The sequence below is a fragment of the Triticum aestivum genome, chromosome 4B (assembly GCF_018294505.1).
Source record: "Triticum aestivum cultivar Chinese Spring chromosome 4B, IWGSC CS RefSeq v2.1, whole genome shotgun sequence".
Taxonomy (NCBI): Eukaryota; Viridiplantae; Streptophyta; class Magnoliopsida; order Poales; family Poaceae; genus Triticum; species Triticum aestivum.
In genome coordinates, this window is record NC_057804.1 from 241,329,701 (window position 1) to 241,342,888 (window position 13,188).

Consider the following 13,188-nt stretch of genomic DNA (forward strand, 5'->3'; position numbering starts at 1 on the left):
TATTACATATTACATATTTAATTTCTCTGGATGTGAAAGAAACAATTATCTGAGATATATTCCAGAGAAGTTTCTGAGAAAAAGGGGCAGAAGCATTATTTAGTTATACTTTGCAGTGCTTCAAGTTGCAACGAGATATCAAAAAAGGTCAGTGTCGGCTTCTATCATGCATCTTTTGTCGTCCCAGCCGACACCGCTTTGCTTTCGAGCTTCTTTTAGCATCTTGTATTCCCTTTTGAGCTCCTTCTCCTTGTCTTGAATTTGATTGTCTTGAATTTGAAGCTTCGAGAACTTCGCATGTTTGTGTTTGGCATGGAATTTTATCACCATCAAGTTTCAAGTTTCCTTGCTCCATCAATTTTGTCCTTGGTGGTAAGGAGTATCGTGCTCCTGAAGTATCTCCACCAATCCTTTTTCAAGTCCTAAACTCCATTGTGCTCTTTGTTTCATAACTACACAAGCCAATTAAAGTAGATAACTGGCAATCGTGTGCCAGATTGCAAAAACCACCACACCCCCTAGTGCCGCACGAAACCCATTCCTTCTCCTGATTTTCTAGGCCATCCCGACCCCCCCCCCGCACGAACCCCTCCCTTCTCCTGATTTTTTGGCCCACCGGATCCTCCCGCTGGGGGCGGGCCCGTCCCAATTCTGCACACACACGCTTGCAGTTTGAAAAAAGCGAAAAAATGCAATGGGAGGGGAATCGAACCCTCATCCTCCAACAATTAATTTAGCAGCAACAACTGCTTGGGCCACGCAATGTTATTGATTTCTTTCAACTTGCACACTACTTGTACATTCCTGAGATGAGATTGAATGAAACCGAAAATTCAAACCGTCGGGCTCACTTGTCCGGGATTTGGAACTTTTTTCTGGACGTTTTACACTGGTTCAGCTGGTTTACAACTCGGGCGTCCCCTGCCTTCCTTTTTTAGATGCAAATCACCACAGTGTTTGTACTTAAGTTATCTGATATGAGGTTCGTATATTACCATACTATTTACATAGTAGTTGTCGAGTATGTATTTCAACAATTTTTCCCCTCTTGTGGTCGTATGTGGTATGCATGTTATCGTGGTATTTCCACATAAGTTACAGGGGTTATGTTTTTTCAATAACTTTTTCTCCTCTTGGTTCCGTTGTAGAGGAGGTGTTGGGGCAGCTGAAGGTGCGCGGTGAAGGGGCCGACTGTCGGTGTCAAAATCGGCGGATCTCGGGTAGGGGTCCCCGAACTGTGCATCTAGGCGGATGGTAACAGGAGACAAGGGACATGATATTTTTACCCAGGTCCGGGCCCTCTCGATGGAGGTAAAATCCTACTCCTGCTTGATTAATATTGATGATATGGGTAGTACAAGAGTAGATCTACCACGAGATCAGAGAGGCTAAACCCTAGAAGCTAGCCTATGGTATGATTGTTGTTCGTCCTACGGACTAAAACCTTCTGGTTTATATAGGCACCGAAGAGGGTTAGGGTTACACAGAGTCGGTTACAATGGTAGGAGATCTACATATCCGTATCGCCAAGCTTGCCTTCCACGCTAAGGAAAGTCCCATCCGGACACGGGACGAAGTCTTCAATCTTGTATCTTCATAGTCTAGGAGTCCGGCCAAAGGTGATAGTGCGGCTATCCGGACACCCCCTAATCCAGGACTCCCTCAGTAGCCCCTGAACCAGGCTTCAATGACGACGAGTCCGGCGCGCATGTTGTCTTCGGCATTGCAAGGCGGGTTCCTCCTCCGAATACTTCATAGAAGATTTTGAACACAAGGATAGTGTCCGGCTCTACAAAATAAGTTCCACATACCATCGTAGAGAGAATAATATTTACACAATTTCAATCTGCTGACGCATTCCGTGGCGTGACATCACACCACGGCCAAGCCTTTATTCGAATCGTTTTACTATCCCACCTCAGCGCGTTTAGCGAGGCAGTTTTCTTGGCACGTCTTGTCACAGCAGAGATCGTGTCCCCTTATTCCGGGATTCTCATCAACACGGGCGTGGGTAACCCAATCGTGCCCGTTGGCACGTCTCCTCTATCAAAGGCGAGTCCCGAACGGTCACGGGGAAGGCTCTTGGTATTCCACATCTTTATAAAGAGACCAAGGCTCCAGTCCTTTCTTTCAATCTCAATCAAATCCGCCCCCCGCCTCGAGTTCCAACACCTAAAGCTCCAGATTCGGGCCTTCGGACCTTCGATGATGTCCGGCTCCGACCTGCAAGGCCGGTGGATGCCTTCCTCCGTTACGGAAGAAGACGTGCTAAAGCTAAGAGATGTCAGGTATCTAACCGGCGAAATTTCGCATAGGCTGCCTGCCCAAGGGCAGGTTATTCCCACTCCCAAGCCTGGTGAAAGCGTGGTGTTCGCGTCTCACTTTCTTTGGGGGCTAGGCTTCCCGACGGACCCCTTTGTGAGGAGGCTCATGTTTTATTATGGGTTGGAATTTCATGACTTGGATCCGGAGTCCATCCTCCACATCTCATCGTTCATTGTCGTATGCGAAGCCTTCCTCCGCATTACCCCTCACTTCGGATTGTGGTTCAAGACCTTCAAAGTGGAGCCGAAGATGATCAAGGGGCAGCAGGCAGAGTGCAGAGGGGCTGTTGTAAGCAAGAATGCTGATGCTCCATGGCCCGAGGGCGCTTTTCAAGAGGAGCTCAGCATATGGCAACAAGAGTGGTTTTATATCACAGCTCCCAGGGGCACCAAATGGGTGGCGCCACCTGCCTTTCGCTCGGGTACTCCACCACGACTGGCGTCATGGGTCAATAAAGGACTTAACTGGGGGCCGTCCAAGGACGTGCCCTTGTTGCAGGGCCGCATTCAAGACCTCCTAGAGAGAGAGATCACTCTGGTCGTAGTGGCGCAGGTCATGTTGATTCGTCGCACCCTGCCCTGCAAACGTCGCCCCCTCCGCCTATGGGAATTTAACCCGGAGGGACCATGAGCTCTCCAACATTTCATGGGCGTGACGCACCTGGAGATGTACAAGCTTTTCTTCGGATCACGAGCGATGTGTCCGGACTTGACCGAGGACGCAAGTATGAGCTGCCATCGCCCGGATACTCAAGTAAGTAGCCCTGTGTCCGGACACGCTATCCCATATTTATCACGAACTTGCCCTCTAAAAGAGTTGTTCCTTGAACAGGAGTGGATAGCGAAAGCAAAGTTAATCAGGTGTCTGGCCCCCCTCCTTGAGACCACGTCGGATCCCGTGTTAACCAGGATGCTGGAGGTTGCGCCTTCGGAAGAAGGTGAATGGGGGAACAAGGAAGCTACCGCCTCCGTGAAGGAGGCTGTCGGGAAAGGAGGGATCGAGAATCCCTCCATCCAAGGGAAGAAGAGGACAGCCTCTGAAGACCCGGAGACCATGGTCTCAAAGCGGGGGAAGAAATCTTCGTCAGAGGGTCCTGCGCCGAGAGATGCCTCGGCCGCATTACGCCCCCAAGGGGATCAGCCCTCCACCGAGCCGTAAGTAAAAAGGGGAGTTTTGTTTAAAATAAAGGATATCCCTGCCCTATTTCTGATGAAGATAACCGAAATTTTACCTTGTAGTTCGGATCTCAGCCCTTCTCAGCAGAGCTCATCTTCGGGGGATCTTCGTCCGGAGATGATAGAGAGCAAAACGCCTCCCCCTGTCGTACCGTCTTGCGAGACGGGCGACCCTGAGGTGTCGTCGCGGAGGGCTTCTCCGAGTCCGGCGGGGCCGGAAGGCAGTCGTATGTCCCCTCAAAGCCCTCCGCGTCCGGCCTTCGAAAAAGGCCATCGGACGAGTCCGGCACCACCTGGTGTACGGTCGGAGGAGCTGAAGGATCTTCTCGGGCGAGCGTCTATCTCAGAAGATCATCGTGCGTTAATGGGTATGGTGATTGAAAGGATTTCATCCGCTGAGAGCGGATTGCACGAAGCCGTCAGAAGTTTACTGACAGGTTTTAAGGTACGCAAAATGATGTACCTTCTGACAGTTTCGCATATAAAATGCGCCCTGTGTAGATAGTAGCCCCTGAGGCTCGGTGTGTTGTCAAAAATGACAGCGCGCCGAGGATCATAATCCCAGGTATAATGTGTCGCCCTTCCTATGTAGGTGGCGAAGGGTCCGGTGGCTAGCCGGACTGATGAATGTGCCGAACTAAAGCGGCAACTTGACGTGGCGGATGCCGACATCGCGCTTGTCAATAGGCGACTTGATGAGTCACAAGGTATGCAATTTCTCCGCGGACACCTGGTAAGGGAGCTTGATGCCCGTGCCTTACAACATGTATGCTTGATGCAGATGGTGTCGCTGCCATGGAGAACCTTCGGGCGGAGCTCGCCTGAGCCAAGGAGCAGGCCAAAAAGAGTGATGTGGCTGCCTTAAAGGCGGCCGAAGAGCTAAAAGCCGAACAGGCTGCTCACTGTCGAAGCAAGAAGGAAATGGCCGAGATGGCCGTGAAGTTGAAGACAGCTGCCGACCGCTGCAAGCTCCTTGAAAAAGAAGATCGAGCGGTGCAAGAGGACCTGAAGAAGGCCACTACCGAGGCCAAGGATGCTCGCTCTGCGATGAGAGCTATGAAGGAGGAGCCGCGTCAGGCCGGAGATATCGCGGCTGGAAATCCCTTTCTGCTGCGGAGGAAATTCGTGGATCCTAAATATGCTTAGTTGGACCGGCTGTGGAGTGTGGAGGATGCTTATCTGGACTTGGCGGCAAGTGCCGCGGACGCGGCCGAACACTTCTGAGATCAAAAGGATCACGAAATGGAAAAGGTTTTTTGGTTGCAGTTCCATAATCTAGAGCGCCCACTTCCATTAACCGATCGCTTGGCCGAATGGGCGGAGCTGAATAGGTTATCCGGACTTGCCATGAAGGATGTCGTGAGTCTTTTGTGGCCGAACAGGCCCGAGCCGAAGAGTTATTTTGGCTTGGTGCAACAGTTCCTTGGTGCGGTGCCGCATATCAATGCAATCAGGAGGTCGACATGCATAGAGGGTGCGCGGATGGCTCTTGCCCGTGTCAAGACATTCTGGGCGGAGATGAAGGCCAGCGATGTTGCATCCCAAGATTCGGACGGAAGCCGAGTACCTGTCGAGCACTATTTTCAGGAAGTTCTGCAGGGCGCTCGTTTAATAGAGACGCAGTGCTCGAAGGATATTATGTTCGAATAACATGTATTATTGTGAAACAATGTATCGATGGAATATAAAAGCTTTTTATACTTGTGCCTTTCAAGAATTAAAATACCTCATGTGCGGCCGCTAATGTATATGTATATATAACCTGAAAGATGGCAGTCTTCGGCTTCAGACCCCTCGCATATAATGCGGGGGTGTTTGCAAAAGGCGCATTTTCACACTTGATCTAACGTCTTGGTCCTATAAAGGAGGTGGTAGCGCAGCGAACTAGGCAACCGGACTATAATGCTTTATCACTTTCACTTAGCCATAGGAGTTTGACAGTGGGACTACTATATAGCCCCTAGGGGCACCGCGCTCACCCGAATTCGGGGCGCGTATGTGCCTGACCGAGAAACGGCCCTTCGTCAATGCGGAGGATCCTATAGATTCCGGCTAGTCATCGAGTGGTTGACCAGCCTCACGCTATATCATAACAGTCAGTTTTCGGCTTTCTCTACTGAGGTGCTTGCCTGGCCGAACCGGGGCACAATCGCAGTAGTTCTCCTGGTGCCGCCTTAGCCGATAGAGCAGAACATAAGGCAGCAAAACACAGGAGCCGGGCAAACCCAACATTTAACCAAAGACATGATTCGGAGCTGATGCATATAAGGCCTAACTCGGGACGCCGAACACTCCATAAGGTATTCGGTCTTTATGAAAATGGGCCAAACAACGCCCTTGGTAATAAGCCCCTGGTGTCCAAGTACGCGCGAAATTCTGACATGGCCCATGCCAAAACGCCAGCCTCCTCCTCGGTTATAGCAAGAAACCAGGGGATGTGTATCAACAAGAGATAGTAAAAAAGGTTTCCGCAGGGTCTTAATCTGAAAAGAATCCTTGTCATGGGTGCCTACTGCACGTCTGCGCCTGTGTCTCCGTTGTGCCGTATCCTGGACGGGTGTAGCACGTTGTTCATCTGTAAAAGAGAGGAACTTAGTTGAAAAAGATCGTGCGGAAATGTATGTTATATTAAATAAACAAAGTACAATTCAAAGAATGAATAAAATTAAGCTTTAATGTCTCTTGTTATGCATGCGCGGAGCCCCTTGTATAGGGGTATGTGGCTAGTAAGCCCTTGTATGTTTACCCGGACTCGTGTAGCCGTGTGCGGGGTCTGAACGACCTGTTTAGGTGCTTTGATTGGTGAAGCCGACTTAGTGTGTGGTTGTCAAGGCAGTCACACCGTCTTCCGCGCTCGAGGAACACTCGGTATTTCCCTTTAAGGAGATGATGCCTCGCGGACCGGGCATTTTAAGTGTAAGGGATGCATAATGCGGTATTGCATCAAAGCGGGCGAAAGCTTCGCGTCCCAGTAGTGCTTGGTAGCTACTTGTAAATGGGGCGAGGTCGGCGGAAGTTGCCGGGTGAGCCGAACACAACTTCTAGCAATAGAGAGCCCGTACAATGGGCATATGGGCCTGGCATTACCCCTTGAAAGGAAGTGTTGCTATGGCGAATTTTGGTTGGGTCTATCCCCATTTTGCGGATTGTGTCCTGGTATAGCAGGTTTAGATCACTGCCGCCGTCCATTAGGACGTGTGTAAATTGGAGTCCGTCAATTATCGGATCTAATATCAAGGCAGTCCATCCTGCATTCTAGATACTTCTAGAGCAATCATGATGGTCGAAGGTGATTGGTTTTAACAACCAGTGGCAGGACTCCTCTGGGATAGGCCGTATGGCGCGTACCTCTATGGGCATCGCTCTATTTTCCCCTTTCGTCACGTGGAGTGAGTTTACTGTTTTGACTTCTTGTGGGAAATTCTTTTGTTTTCCGGTGCTCTGCTTGTGGGGTTCGTCATCGTCCTCGCTTGGTGTGTCGAGCCCCTTGTGTTCGGCGTTGAGTTTGCCGGACTGCTTGAAGACCCAACAATCTCTGTGGGTGTGGTTTGCAGGCTTCCCGGGAGTACTGTGGATTTGGCATATCTTGTCCAAGATTTTGTTTAAGTTAGATAGCTCATCCCTGTTATCCTTAAGGGGCAGTTTTTTATGATTCCGCCGAGAGCTTTTGAATCCGGCGTTGACTGCCGTGCTCTTCGGGCTGTTTCCCTTGCTCCGGCGCTGGTCCTTGTTGCGTCGCGGTTTCCCGTTTCCGTCCCTGACTTCGGATGTACTTGGGTCACTGGTACTGCATCTTGCCAGCCAGCTGTCTTCTCCCGCGCAAAAGCGGGTCATGAGGCTTGTTAATGTGACCATTGTTCTTGGCTTTTCTTGGCCGAGGTGTATGGCGAGCCATTCGTCTCGGACGTTGTGTTTGAAAGCTGCTAAGGCTTCGGCGTCCGGACAGTCGACTATTTGGTTCTTTTTAGTGAGGAATCTGTTCCAGAATTTTTGGGCTGACTCTCTGGGCTGTTGAGTTATGTGACTTAAATCGTCTGCATCCGGAGGTCGGACATAGGTCCCTTGAAAATTTGCCCGAAAAGCGTCCTCGAGCTCTTCCCAACTTCCAATGGTGTTTTCGGGGAGGCTTTTGAGCCAATGCTGGGCTGGCCCTTTGAGCTTGAGGGGTAAGTATTTTATGGCGTGGAGGTCATCTCCTCTAGCCATGTGTATGTGGAGGATGTAATCCTCAATCCAGACTCCAGGGTCTGTTGTTCCATTGTATGCCTCTATGTTTACGGGCTTGAATCCCGCTGGAAATTCATAATCCAGAACCTCATCGGTGAAACATAGGGGGTGTGCGGCACCCCTATATTTAGGCGTACCGTAATATTCGGATACTTGATGTGTTGCATTGCTTACTAGAGCTTGCTTTCTGGGCCCGTAGATAGATCTAACTGGGCCATCTTTTTGATGCGAATCTGTGTGTGGATCGCGTGCCGGCTTGTGTGCGACGCCGTTTGTCGCTCTATGTTTGCCATGGGGTCGTCTATCCGACCGGGTGGTCTCCCTGTTCTTTGATTGCAGGGGCTCTACGGCCTCCTCATGAAATTCGGGCAGTAGTTTTCGCTTCGGGTAGCTCTTTGTTCGGCGACTATCGCCGTATTTGTCTGCGATGTTGAGTACTTTGCTCCATCTGATTCTGAGTGCATCTTCCGCTGTTTTGAGCTTCCGCTTCTGCTTTTTCAGGCTACGCGCAGTGGCGACGAGCCTTTTGTGGAGGTTCTTCTGCTCCAGCATTTTGTTCGGTGTGAGATCGTCCGGACTGTTATCTTCGTCGGGGACGGATTGTTTATCCAAGTTGTCCTGTTCGGACGGTTGCGCGATGGCATGTTCGTCGTCCACCGGTTCGCCCTGCTCTATGGCTGGGTCTGTATGGCTTCTGTTTTTGTCGAGGCGGGATTTTGAGCGGCGCTTACGTCGCCATTTTGACTGCTTTTCGAGGGAATGATCCCTCGTGGCATCCCGTTGTTCCTCGTCGTCACTTCCTTTAGGTGTGTCCACCATGTATACATCGTGAGATGAGGTGGCTGTCCAGTGCCTTATAGGTGCTGGTTCATGCTTGTCTCCTACATCGTCGTCCATACCGTCGATGTCTTCAGAGTCGAAATCGAGCACGTCGTTTAAACTTTCGACAGTGGCTACGAAGTGGGTGGTGGGTGGGCTTTGAATTTCTTCATCGTCCGCATCCCAACCTTGCTAACCATAGTCCGTCCAGGGCTCTCCTGATAAAGAGAGAGACTTCAGTAAATTCAGGATGTCGCCAAAGGGCGAATGCTGAAAGATGTCCGCGGTGGTGAACTCCATGATCGGCGCCCAATCGGATTTGATTGGCAGGAGCGCAGAAGGTTCGGAGTCCGGAGAGGAGTCCGACACCTTGGAGTCACGAGCTTCGCAAGGGACAGGGTTGGTGTTCGGCTCAATTGCCGTAGAGATAGCAGCCCCCGAGGCGGTGTCCATCCACCCGTCCTCGATCGGCGCAGTCGGCTCCGAGCTAAGGGTCGGAGCGGACACTTGTGCGGCCTCTAGGGCACTGTCCGGCGGCAGAGCTAGATCATGCCCATCGTGACAGTGTGGCGCGCTTGGCTGTGGCTCGAACCCGTCGAAGATCAAGTCTCCGCGGACGTCAGCCGTATAGTTCGAACTTCCAAATCTGACCTGATGGCCAGGGGCGTAGCTTTCGATCTGCTCCAGATGGCCATGCGAATTGGCCCACAGTGCAAAGCCACCGAATACGAAGATCTGTCCGGGGAGAAAGGTATCACCCTGGACCGCGTTGTTGTTGATGATCGGAGGAGCCATCGGGCCTAAAGATGACGACACAGAGGAACTCTCAATGAAAGCACCAATGTCGGTGTCAAAACCGGCGGATCTCGGGTAGGGGGTCCCGAACTGTGCGTCTAGGCGGATGGTAATAGGAGACAAGGGACACGATGTTTTTACCCAGGTTCGGGCCCTCTCGATGGAGGTAAAACCTTACTCCTGCTTGATTAATATTGATGATATGGGTAGTACAAGAGTAGATCTACCACGAGATCAGAGAGGCTAAACCCTAGAAGCTAGCCTATGGTATGATTGTTGTTCGTCCTATGGACTAAAACCCTCCGGTTTATATAGGCACGGAAGAGGGTTAGGGTTACATAGAGTCGGTTACAATGGTAGGAGATCTACATATCCGTATCGCCAAGCTTGCCTTCCACGCCAAGGAAAGTCCCATCCGGACACGGGACGAAGTCTTCAATCTTGTATCTTCATAGTCTAGGAGTCCGGTCAAAGGTGATAGTTCGGCTATCCGGACACCCCCTAATCCAGGACTCCCTCACCGACCCTCACGAGCCACTAGGTCCCAGAGCCTCAGGGGGCTCTGGGGGTCCAGGTGGTTCCTTGAGGACCATCTCCATCTCTGCTAGGATCGCATGGTGCCTGGCCTCTTGAGCCGCCAGGATGCTCCGCACGTGATGCTGGTAGGTGGCAGCCGCGTTCGGCTGGCCGAAAGGCATGCAAACATAGCTATGCGGCGGACCCTCGCATCGTCCCACGCGTGAAGGCTAGAAGCGCTCCTGAGATGCGGCTCGGTTGAGCCCTGGGACATCGATGTAGACGTGTAGCCCACCATCCTCGCCTGGATGGGGAGCCACGCCAGGTGAGCGGCGGTCGCCACGCACGACCCTCGCTTCCTGAAGCTCCTGAGTGGTCTTGGCAATGAACTCCTGAACGTTGGGCTTTCCACGCCCTGTGTCTTCCTAAGGGAAACGTGCCACAAAGCACGCCTCCAGGTGGTGCCCGAGCGCCTCCCTCGTGATGTTGGCAAGGTCCGAGGCCCTCGAGAAGAGAGCCCCCGAGCCCTGCCCGAGGAGGGCGCCGGGCGCGCCTTCCTATGCGATGGAAGGAGGCGCCCCAAGCACAGGCGCTGATCCTGACGCGGCACCACCCGAGGTGCCGATCTCCTGAGGCCCTGTGCGGAGCGGTTGCTTCTTCTTCTTGGGGATGGCCTCAGGAGGGTTCTCGCCCTTGCTGTACGGGTTCTCAATTGCTGCGGCTTGGAAGGCACGCTCGAGGGAGCACACCACATCTCTCTCTTCGCAGGGGACCGTGATGATTCCGCTGCTTCCTGGCATCTTGAGGATGTTGTAGCCGTGGTGGGTCACTGCCATGAACTTAGCCAGGGCTGGATACCCGAGGATGGCATTGTACGGCAGGCGGATGTGGGCGATGTCGAAGTCGATGAGCTCGGTGTAGTAGTTATCGCGCTGTCCGAAGGTGACAGGGAGGCAGACCTGCCGTATTGGGGTGGTGGAACCGTCGGTAACTCCTGAGAAGGGCTTGGTGGGCTGATTGCTATCGTATGGCACTTGAAGGTTGTCGAACATCTCAACGGACAGGACATTAAGCCCTGCACCGCCATCGATGAGGGTCTTGGTGACTTGCACGTTGCTGATGACTAGTGAACAGAGCATCAGGGGAGCGCCAGCAGTAGCCGTGCACTTGAGTTGATCTGCCGAGCTGAAGGTGATGGCGCACTTGGATCACCTGAGCGGGCGTGTAGCCTCGAGCCTGGGGAGGGTTGCGTTCACCTTGCGAGCAAATTGCTTGAAGATACGCTGAGAGGTTGGGGCCTGAGCCCCGCCCAAGATGCAAGCGATAGCACGTGGCTCCTGGAATCCCCCAGCCCCCTCGTCCTGATGATGGTCGTCATTCCTTCTTGGCGGCGGCGGCAGCGGAGGAAGGCTTGCATTACCCTGGGGGCGGTTCTCGCGAGGCTGATCCCTCCAAGCGCCCTCGCGAGGCTGGTCCTGCTAGCGATCCTCATGAGGTCGGTCGCGCCATTCCTGGCAAGGGGCACGGTCGTCCCATCATCCTCCGCCACGTCCTCCTCCTCGGCCGTAGCCCCGGTCGTTGCGCTTGGGGCATCGACCAAAGCGTCCTTCTCGAACGGTGTCAATTAACACGGCAGATGTCCTTAGTGTCAGGACTTAGTCGCGAGGCCAACGCATCTATGTGGTAGCTTGAGAGGGGTTGAGTGGGAGGAGAGACGCAGGGCGGATCATCACACAAGACGAGGATTTAGACAGCTTCGGGCCCCGGGAAACATCATCCGGTAATAACCCTACATGCTGTTTGTGGCTAGGTCTTATTATAATCATGAGAGAGTCGCAGTGGTGAGCCGGCTCTCCCTTTGTGTCTAGCCCTAGAGATTGTTTCTTGTTGCTTGTCCCTCTTTGGGGAGCCCTGCCCCTCCTTATATAAGTTAGAGGGGCGGGTTACATGTGGAGTCCTAGTAGGACTAGCCTATCTTATACTACAAGCCGGATACAAGTCCGGGTCTTGATTCCTTGTAAGGGAGATACTCCTTACGCCTTTCCTCTTAAGCCGGCCTATCATAACGTAAGCCGGCCTTATGGGCCTTGAGCCTCCTGGGCCCCCGGGTCTTGTCGCTCCTCTGATCCGCTTGCCAGGTCACCCATAAGTCGCCAGGATCAGGCGGGTCACTTAGTGTGTCGTCCAGTCAGGGCAGGTCATTAGTGAGTCGCCAAGTCCGGCCGGGTTATACCTTGCGGCCGGCTTACGCCGCAGGGTATATCCCCGACATTAGCCCCCAAGTTTAGCTTGGATTTATCCATGGTAAACTTATGCTGCAAAATAAACACAAGAACAAATTTGACAGGTTGTGCTCCGGGTTAAGAATTTTTGTAAACCGGCACGTGAACATCCTTAAATCCTTGTCATTTCCTTCTTCTAGAAAATCCGGGTCAGTAGACCAGCTTCACAATCAATTTGCTTGTAGAAGAAATATTGTAAACAAATAATCCATCTGAATCCGCTTCCAAAGCGCCGGCTTAAAATTATAGGTCTTGAAATACTCATCTGATTTCAACCGGCTTAAAGGTATAGATCTTGCCGAGTTATAATTTCCAAAATCTCCGGGTTATAAAAACTGATAATTCCTGGTCATGATTGTTTCCAACGCCGGTTCGTGATTGTTGCCAATGCCGGTTCATGATTATTGATGATGCCGGGTTATGATTGTTGCAGACACCGGGTCATAATGATTGGTGATGCCGAGTTAAAATTGGAATATATTTCTCCCTTATATCCATATTACCTGTAGCCCCCAAGTGCCGGGTTGTCATGCTTGCAGCAAGCTGGGACTTGTAATTGCCTTATTCTCATAAAACTTCAACCAGTGTAGCCCCCAAGGGCCGGGTCATTATGCAATAATGAGCAGGAACTTTATAAATATGATCATGTAGATTTGAACAGCAACGTGTAGCCCCCAAGGGCCGGCTCAGTAAGATAATATTGAGCTGGTACTTTATATATACTTCGTGGAAAAGAACATCATATAATGTAACCCCCATCATGAGGCGTGAACCCACGTCCACAAGGTTGAGAACTTTGTGCTTTACCAACTGAGCAGTGGATCTCTTCAATAATAGACAAAAATTTGTGTACCTTGAATTGTTGACAGGAGCAATTGGTAGCCCCCAAGGGCCGGCTCATTTAAAATGTAATGAGTCGGGTCTTCAATGAGGTGAGCAAAAATGACTTTGCATTAGCCCCCAAGTGTCATGGTGCATGCTTGCAGCGACATGAGACTTGCATATTTGATATAACCTCAATTTGAATAATGTAGCCCCCAAGTGCCGGG